At 38.3% G+C, this 10,120-nt stretch overlaps 1 protein-coding gene across 2 annotated transcripts in view; it reads left to right on the plus strand.

Moving 5' to 3' along the window:
* Positions 1 to 705: 705 nt before the first annotated feature.
* Positions 706 to 10,120, plus strand: part of Vps8 (VPS8 subunit of CORVET complex) — a 254,264-nt gene continuing 244,849 nt past the window's right edge. For both annotated transcript variants that reach the window (XM_048804017.1, XM_015499948.2), the window contains exon 1: positions 706 to 808. The gene's annotated coding sequence lies outside the window, so the exon portion shown is untranslated. The remainder of the gene's footprint in view (positions 809 to 10,120) is intronic.

Raw genomic sequence — 10,120 nt, forward strand, 5'->3', positions numbered from 1 at the left:
GAATCTTAACCCAGTCAGTGAATTAATCCCCTTTTAGGGATTAACTGGTAACTGAAGTGGGAGGGTGTGGCTGGAGGAGGTGGGGAATTGGGCGTGGCTTTGGGGTATATATTTGTATCTGGCACCTGGAGACATTCCTCTCTGTTTCCTGATGATCTTGTGAGCTGCTTTCCTCCACCACACTCTCCCGCCATGATTTTCTGCCTCACCTCGAACCTCTAGGAATGGAGGCGGCCTTTTATGGCCTAAGACCTCTAAAACCACGATCCCCTAAATAAACCTTGCCTCCTTTACAGTTTTTCTGTTCGGGACCTTTAGTCACATCTGTGAAAAAGCTGACTAAAACAGTGACCTAGGGTTGGAAGAGATTTTCTTTCTCAAGGAGTGGTACTTAGTTTCCCAGGGCGTATATAATCTACACTATTCTGGAGTCTAGCAAGTGTGCAATAGTATTGTCTGAAAAAACAACGTACGTGCCTCAATTAAAAAATATTTTATTGCTAAAAACTGCTAATAATTGTGCCTTCAAGTGAGTCATTTCTGCTGGTGCAGGGGCTAGTCTCAAGGTCGATGATCTGCGCTCCTCTGACGTTATCATTCATTGAGTCCTTAGCCCCAGACAGTGTATCTCTAGCCCTTTAAATAGGGGCGTGGTTTAGGCTCTCGGACCGCCCAGGAGAAAGCGCGCCGAGAGGAGGTAAGCGGAAGCGTGGCCACCGATGGTAGAGTACTGCGCATGCTTGAGGCTAGAGCAGGGGGCGGGGTCACGTGAGTCTGGAGTCCTGGGCCGGAATGGCTTCAAGCTCAGGTAACTAATCTCTTGAGAGCCGGCCATCAGGAGGGGACCCAGAGACCTGTTGTATCGCGGGTGGGAGGACAGCGCACGTGCCAGGTCGCTGAGCCCGGGTCTTCCCCTCATCGCGGCAGTGGCGAGGCCTCAGGAGCTGACAGGGCAGCCCCTGATGGGCTAACTGGACTGGGGCCACCGGCCAGGCAGGTTGACTCTGGGGCGGAGGGGCGTGTCTTGTGTTTGGCCTGGAACCGGGGCAGGCAAGTTTCCACTGGTTGGTCCAAAAGAATGGAGGCTATGGGGCAGGCGCAACCACTCCCCCGACTGTGAGACTTTACGTGGTGGGTGACCCTTCCACCCTCTTCCTCCGGCGGTGTGCAGCCCGCCTACCGCAGTGGAGGTTCCTGCCTTACAGGATTGCGGTGCGCTCTTGTGAGGCTGGTTCCAACTCTGTCTGTACCAGCAAGGTGTGTCACAGAGTGAGCACAGCGGGTTGAAAGGTGGATCCCTAAAGTAGAAGCCACCGCTATGCCTTTTCTAGTCCTCCAGGAAGTTCTATCTCTGGTACTTTTAACTTACAAGAAGGAAACCCCAAAATGTTTGGGTGTACCAAATGAGGAGGGTAGGATGGGATGGGGTAGACATGGCTTTGGATTATGGGAAGACTTCTCTAAATTAGCAGGCCCCTTTGGTCCCTTCCACTCCCTAGAGTAGTTTTAGAATGCACAGAAAAGCTTGTGTCTTCTACATTGCCCATTCTACCATACTCCCTCCCCAACCAAACCAACAAGGAGAGTAAGCATAGATGTTAGCTGTGGTGTTACTGTATTCTAGATGTCTGTGTTTGTGAGATAACTACATCTGAGGGATGTGTGTGTGTGTGTGTGTGTGTGTGTGTGTATGTGTGCTTATAAGACATGGGTTTGCTTATGTTAGATTTAAGCAGAGTAGGTACTGAATCTTCTGGCAATAACTGGCCTGTCCCATAGAATGTACAGTAAAGGTAAATGGGAAAATTTTCATTTACACTATTGGGTTTCATATGATCAAAGATACATAGTTATATATGAGATAATTCTTTGAAGATCTACTGAACAATAGTATGTTGACGTTTGTTTCTGTTTTCTTTGTATCTGGACCATCAGCAGCAGATTAATTTTTTGTGTCTTCCAGAATATTGGGGTATCTTGTGATTCTTAGCTGTATCCCACTGTTCCATAGACATTTCAACCATATGACACCAAATGTGAATTTTATGTGTGAAAGTAAAGCCTTTTGAACTTAATAAAACTTTTGATCTATTTTTAGGTTTCAAAAAGTTTAGATGGCATCTTTTTTTTTGATCTACAGTTTCAGGTGTTATCTGTACATATTTTTAAGATCAAACTGCTCCATTCTGAACTGAGACCTGAATTAATGTTTGAATTGTCATCACTCTATATAGACATGATAAAAGTGCATTCTGTGTTTTAGTCAAAAACTATAGATTTGCCTGGGATTTTTCACTATTATGAATTTGTTAGATTTTACTCTGGTAGCAATCACACTTTTCAAGTTAAGGCTTTTCCTGTTACTAGTGACAGAAACTCAATTCAAAGGAGCTTAAACAAAAAGATTTATTGGCTCAGAAACCAGGGTAGGGCTAGGATTTCACTAAATCACTAAATGATGTTCTTCTGTGTCTCTTCCTCTCCAAAAGAGGATATCTAACTCCTCAGTCCCCGTCTCTGCTTCTCTAATTGCAAGTTTCATTCTATTCAATTACGTAAGCGCATGAAAGATGGACTCCAGACACCTCCAGTGTCACATCATCCAAGCTGTGTGCCCTAGAGAGAAAACTGCCTTCAGTGTTTACAGATTCCAAGGAAGGACCCTGATTGGCCTGAGTGGACTTGAAAATATCATATGCCTGCTCTTCTGGCTAACGCTGATAGGATATTTCATTGGCAGCACCATCAAAATCACATGGTTGGAGTAGAGCAGGAGCACCTTCCCAAAGGAATGGTGGTAAAGGTGCTAGGATATTTTAACCTTTGTTTTTCCCTCTGCATTTCAGCAAGAAGTTTCTTCTTGCCTTTACCTCCCCTCTGCCCACAAAAGAAGAATAAATTTTGTGACTACATTCTTCCTGACATCTACCCAAGAGAAATTGAGATGATAATTTAACTAATTGAGGATTAATAAAGAAGGCCACCAATCTACTCAGCCTGTAACTTGTATGGAATCCTGTCTTTTGAACATTTAACAGATAATTCACAAACACTAGTTTTGTGTAGAAGAAAAGGGAATATAAGTAAGCTTACACAAGCCTTTTATGATTTGTAGGAGGAGACCTTTGGGATTGGGATGGATCTTTGAAGGAAGATTCTTATAATAGGGACTTATTAGAAGCTGGAAAAAAAGTCATTTTTTCTCTTGTATTAATTTCACTCATCACCTCATACACATGTTGATATGAAATTGATACATAATGTTAGTACTTGGACTTAATGTAAATATTTATAGTCTTTTTATTCTGTACATTGTGATAGGGAATCAGATCTTTTTTTTTCTAGAATGGGTGCTACTGTGGGTTGTTTATGTCTGCCATTTGGTAGTACTAGCTTAATTTAGCACTGTGTATGAGAAGATCTCAGGTACCATTCCTTCCTTCCACTTTTCTTTTTAACATGTATTATTCTTTATATACTTTCTAAGTTTTAAATGACTACTCTTTTCTTTCTTTTTTTTTAAATTTTAATTTAATTTTATTTTTTGGTGATGCTGGGGATTGAACCCAGGGCCTTGGGCACGTAGGCAAGCACTTTACCACTGAGCTGTATCCCCAGCCCCCACTCTTTTCTTTTAAACAATTTTCCAAGAGAGGAGGAAAAGAAACAGTTTTTCATAGACTTTTTCTTAGTGACAGCTGTATGTACTTTGGGCTATTGTTACCTAATGGGAAGAAACTTTAGGACCAAGGAAACAACTTATCCCAATCTATAGTGCCATTGCATCTAACACAGTCTGTTTTTGAAGTTCCTGGGTAAGATGAAAATTGATATGCACAAAGTACTCCTGAAAAATATCTTGGAAAATTCAGTGCCCTCAAAGTGCCCTGAAAAGTAGTCATATCAGAGACTAAAATATGACTTCTCAGGAAGTCTGACATAGCCAGTGTTTGCTCCACATTGGAGTAGCATGCTGTTTTTATTATGTTTTTTATATATTTTTAGTTGTAGTTTATTTATTTATTTTTATGTGGTGCTGAGGATTGAACCCAGCACCTCGCATGTGCTAGGTCAGCGCTCTGTCGTTGAGCCACAACCCCAGCCCCTGCTTTTATTATTTTAAAAACAGATAAAGTAGATTGCTTGTGTATGAGGCATGCAGAAACAGACTGACCAAAAGGACTGCAGATGTCCACCTCCTTTTTTATACTTACTATGAAGCATACAGTTACTAAGTGGAAGTACCTGACTCTTTGTGAATCATTTTTTTCTTGTTTTCTATTTCTCTCTCTCCTTACTGAAGATAATAGTTGAATTCCCATAAATTGAACAGATGTGTGATACATTTCTACTGCTTTCATGTATGAGCTAAATTAATGTGAAAGAACATGAAATATTTAAGATTATTGAGTTTGTGGCATACTATACATGTGCTAAGTGATCATTAAAAAAAAATTATTCTTAGCTGGGTAGTGGCACATGCCTATAATCCCTGCGGCTTGGGAGCCTGAGGCAGGAGGATTGTGTAAGTTCAAAGCCAACCTCGGCAACTTAATGAGACTTTTTCTCAAAATTAAAAACAAACAAACAAACAAAAACAGAATGAGGATATGGTTCAGTGTTTAAGTACCCTTTGGTTCAATCCTGATTATCCCCCTCCACACACACAAAATGATTCTTAGGGATCTAAAAACAAACAAGCTCTTCTAGATGCAAAACAATGGAACTTGTGCAGGTGGAGGTTTGTTGGAGTAGAGTGATTAATATATCTTATAACAAATACCAAATAATCAGAACTTCTGTTTGAGGCTCTGGAAGCCAGTGTTGCGGGGCTGTTTTCATAGGGAGAGGAGGTTGGATGAATAGATCAGTTGATGAGTTCCCATGTAATTAGGCACTGGGAATATGGTGGTGAACATGGCAGATCTGGTCTTCACTTCCTATATGCTAGTAGGGTGGTGGTGGTGGTAGTGGTGGTTTGGACAATAAAGAAATTATGTAATGTGATAACCAGGATAGAAGAGAAGAATGTGTTGAGTACATATTAACAGGGAGTCTGGTCAAACAACACCATAGATTTATTTATTTAAGAAATAGAATTTTATTTTTATTTTAATATTTTTTATCTTTTAGTTGTAGTTGGACACAATACCTTTATTTCACTTATTTATTTTTCTTGGTGCTGAGGATTGAACTCAGAGTCTCGTACATGGGAGGCGAGTGCTGTACTGCAGAGCCACAACCCCAGCCCCAAGGAAATAGATTTTTAGCTGGTAAATATGACCTGTAGTGGTTGACAAGCTTGATTACAGAAAAGTAGAACTCAGTTGTAATTTGGCTTATTATGACACAGATTCCTATATACTATGAGTCAAATAATGTCCTCTGAAGCTTAACAATTACAGGTAATAAAACTCATGTTTAATTTGTAACACAGGTGTTATTCCTGTCTCCCAAGTCTGTGTTAGTAAGCAATTTTAAAAATTCTACATAGAATACAAGTTAGTGAACTCAGTGATGTGGAACTACATCCCCATTTTTATTGCATAGTTGGGGAGAAAAGATATAGTCATATGGTAAATCAACTAACAAATCAAATTGAGAAAGTAGAAACCTAATAGAAGTTAACTCTGTATTGTATTCTTTTCTTCACAAACCAACCACAAGCAAACCAAAGAATTAGAAGAGAAATACTTGGATTAGGAAGGCCAGAAAGGAAGCTAACATATTACATTGTTTCCATATCATGTTTTCATGAAGAAAGCATCAAGCCAGTTTTGAAGAAGACATGCTTAGCCAGGTGTGGTGGTGCACACCATTAATCCCAACTAGAAATACTGAGGCAGGAGGATCACAGTTTCAAGGCTAGCCTCACAAATTGGTGAGACCCTGTCTCAAAATAAAAATAAAAAGGCTGGGGATTCATCTCAGGGATAAAGCATTCCTGGGTTTAGTCCCTAGTACCAACAGCCCTAAACAACAACAACAACAAAAAGACATGCCTTCTGGATTGGGCTATGGTCAGGAAAGGAAGAAGTGATTGGCAAGTCCCATCTGAACAGTGCCCACAAGGAATGAAGGAACTTAGACAAATGTAGAGGAAAAGGAAAGAGCAGGTGAATCGGCTTAAGATGACATGGAAGGAAAGTGGGAGCAGTTCATGAAGGATTCCGACTGCATGTAACTAGTTGTGAAGGAAGGAGGAAGAAGAGAGGTCAGATGTCTGGAATCATAATCTCAGAATTTGGAATTTTATCCTGTAGGCACCGGGGATCTTTAAAAAAATGAAACTAACATGTTACATTGTTTCCATATTATATTTTCATGATATCTTTCTGTCACAATGTAGTAAATTTTTAAAAATCTGATTTCCCTGTGATATGAAAATTATCTTATAAGGACATGTTTAGAAGGAAAAGAATGTCAGAATGTTAAACAGGATCCTGGAACTTGAGAACAGTTGGGAATGTTTGTCAGTGTAAAAAACTGGCCAGAGTTCCATATTGACCTAGTCCATTATAGGTCACATTCTAGAATTCTTACTCAGTCAGCTAGTGTTATAATGGGGTCATTACTGTTTATATGGGACATGTCTTTTTAATGGTCCTTTATTATTAATTAGTTGGGAATTACCCTATTAATTCAGAGGAAATAACCTTGGGAATTATTAGGATGTCAGATAATCTTAAGTCTGGACTATTATTAGTTTAACTGCGTCCTTGGTAATAATGATTCCATGGCATACATTTCCTATTAGATTAATCTGTTTTCATTCTAGGAGAGACTAAAAAATAGTTATGTAAGCTACTGTGTTGTCTGCAGGTCTTGTGTAGTATGGCATTCCCTTAACTTTAAAAACATTGGATCGTCTGGTGATTGGGTGAAGAACTCGTAGAATTCCATCTCAACAGGAAGATATGAGTAGTTCAATATCAACCTTTGTACTGAAACAGTTCTTAAGTGATATCTGAAGTAGCATCTGCATCAAATGTGTTATATTAAGCATCATTTATTAAGCATTTCATCATTGGTCTGTATGTTGGAATGAAGAGCTTGCTCAATACGTATGAGTGCAACACCAACTGAAAAAGGAGGGGTTAGTATTTCAGAATGTTGGAGTAGTGGTCAAAAACAAATTAATTGAAGTTTGCATATTCATTTCCTATTGTTGCCATAACAAATTGCACAAATTTAGTGGCTTAAAACAACACAGATTTATTATATTATGGTTTTGTAGTTCATGTCTGGCTGATACCTGTCTCACAAAAGTCAAGGTGTTGGAGCAGGGCTTTGGTCCTTTTGGGAGGCTCTAGAGTTCATTTTCTTTCTTCAGGGAATGCTTGATTTCTTGATACTTCAAGGGATTTTAGTGTTCATAGATGCTGAATTGTTATTTNTAGAGTTCATTTTTTTTTTTTTTTTTTTTTTTTTTGTTTTTTGCAGTTTCTAGAGGTTGCCTATGTTCTTTGGTTCTTGGCACCCTCAAAGCCTGCCATATAGCAGAAGCTGACCTTGCTTCTCTTGATACATTACTTTCTCAGGCTCTGTGACACTCTTCAGTCTCCGTCTTCTACTCTTAAGTACTATATGATTATGTTTGGTCCCCCACATGAATATTTCACAATAATCTCTTCATCTCAGAGTCCTAATTTAATCACACTTGCAAAATCCCTTTTGCCATGTAAAGTAACATATTCACAGGTCCAAGGAACTAGGACTAGCATCTTTCGACACTGTCATTCTTTCTACCATAGGTGCAGCCATAGCTCAGTTAATTTCTGAAAAATTCACAGAAGCTGCTCTAGTGATCTGTTCTTTAAAAAAAAATCGGAATAGGGTAACTTCAGGTCTATTTGGGCTAGAAAAATTTGCTAACAAGAAGAAAGACATAGCTGCTCAAAAGTGACTAAAGAAGAGCTAAGGAAGACGATATGGTTGACTTCAGTGATAAGGTGTAGACCAGTGTTGATGTGAAAAAAGACCAAAATGTGGATTTAGAATGAGTTAGCAGTATAAAACACTTCTCAATATCACAATTAAAGGTTTTTATTAAGTGTCTTTGATGACTTTGCTGGGGACTACACTAGTCTTAGACAAACCATCATTCAGCTCATGAAGAAATTGCTGATGTGACAGAAGAATCTGTAGGATATACTTAGCACTTTTGGTTAGACTTTTACAGAAATACTTGATCTTGTTTTGAGTCTTTAACTTTAGAAGAATTTGGAAATCTTGAGGAAATTGTAAATGATAATAGCTAATGTTTCTTGAAAATTATTGTGTGGCCAGGTATTATTCTAAATGCTTTACAGTCATTATATCACTCATTCATCATGGTAGCACTGCAAGATAGGTAGCTGTATTCCTCAGAGTGAGGACTCTTTGAGTTGTGACCAAAAGTAAAAAGAAAAAAAAAAAAGTGTGGTAGAGGAGAGTACGTAGATTTATGTAACCAAATTGCCAGAAGCCTATGAGTAGAGCTAATTTCTTGGAAGACTAGAGTCTGGGTCTTGAGTAATGTCAGGATTCTCTTTCCTCCTTTTCTCTTTTAAAACATTGATTTCATTCTAGGGAATCTGTACCTAGAATATAAATTCTGTCAGTAGAAGTGGGCCTCCAGTGATAGATGCTTTGTAGGTGTGTAGTTGATAGGTGTTCGATTAGTGACTTCTTTTTTTAACACAAGAGTGTTGGGTGGGCAACTAGGGGCTGCTCAGTTTAGAGAACCATGGAAATTGTTCTTCCTTTTCAGTTCCATTTTAGTGAATGCTGATGAAGGACTCTGTCTGTATCACATTCTTCCTTTTACTAGGGGAGTTTTGACTGGAGCCTACACATAAAGTGTATAGTTTAAGAACAGCACCTCATCTCCTTTTCCAGGAGATGAGGTGCTGTTCTGAGCAGACAACACCAATTTCCACACTTGTTCCATTTCACAGATGTAGGAATAAAGGGATTTGGAAAGGGTAGCCAAATTGACCAAGATCACTGATAGGAGCTGGTAAAGTCTAGATTCAAACCTGGTTTTAGTGGACTGTTTGGATTGTGTTCTTTGCTCTTTGTTGTAACATAAGTAAAAGGAGCTCAGTGAGGTAAAGTTGGGAATGGAGTAGACATCCTGTGACAGAATGATATTCTTTCTTTCTTCAGGGAATGCTTGATTTCTTGATACTTCAAGGGATTTTAGTGTTCATAGATGCTGAATTGTTATTTGGTCTTAAAATGTCTTAACTTCAGAAAGGAAATGAAAAGAACCAGAAAAATATTGTTTTCATTTCTGAGTTACTTTGAAAGATAAATGTGAAGCATTAAGCATTTTAAATTATTAAATTATTTAAATAAAAGTTTTTTTCTTTATGCTCATTTCCTTAAAGAACTGTAGAAGAATAAAACTTTTAATAACTGTCCTTGAGAGCCACTGACTGTGAATTATATATGTTTGTGAATAGTTCTTGAATAATTATAGCTGTTTTGCTTAATGGGACTATCAAAAAGTAATTTGTCATGAACCAATTCACTCTTCTTTGAAGAAAGGCATGTACACATTAATACTGCTATCTCACTTGGTTCTTTGCTAAGGAACAGTACATTTAGTACTTGATATTGAAAAGATAACTTTTAAATGTTGCCAGATACAGAGTACCCTCAGTTACGTCTTCTAGGAATGTATTGATGGCATGTGCTTTGTAGGACAGAGCATTAGTTTATTTTCTGAACCATGTCAAAGAAATTAGTATACATTTGGTACTAGAAAAGTTAGCTTCAGCTCTTGAAATATCAGTTTTCAAGAATCTACATATTTCTACATGGTAGTTATTAATTTCTTTTAATATGATAAAAATGAAACATTAAAAAAGGGAAGTTATAGGTGCTAAAACAATGAACCTCATTAGATAAAATTATTAGTGAGTTTGGGGTACGTTACTTAAAAGCAACTAATCTTATTTAGCTTTTATTTTATATTTTTCACAGTGCTAGGGATTGAATCAGGGCTTTGCACATGCTAAGCGAGTACACTGCCACTGATGAGCTACATTCCCAGCCCGTCATTAACTATAAAATATTAAGTTATCTCAATGGCTGAGTTGTTGCCAGTCCTTTTTTTTTTTTTTTTTTTTTT

Source organism: Marmota marmota, unplaced genomic scaffold (assembly GCF_001458135.2).
Source record: "Marmota marmota marmota unplaced genomic scaffold, marMar, whole genome shotgun sequence".
Lineage (NCBI taxonomy): Eukaryota > Metazoa > Chordata > Mammalia > Rodentia > Sciuridae > Marmota > Marmota marmota.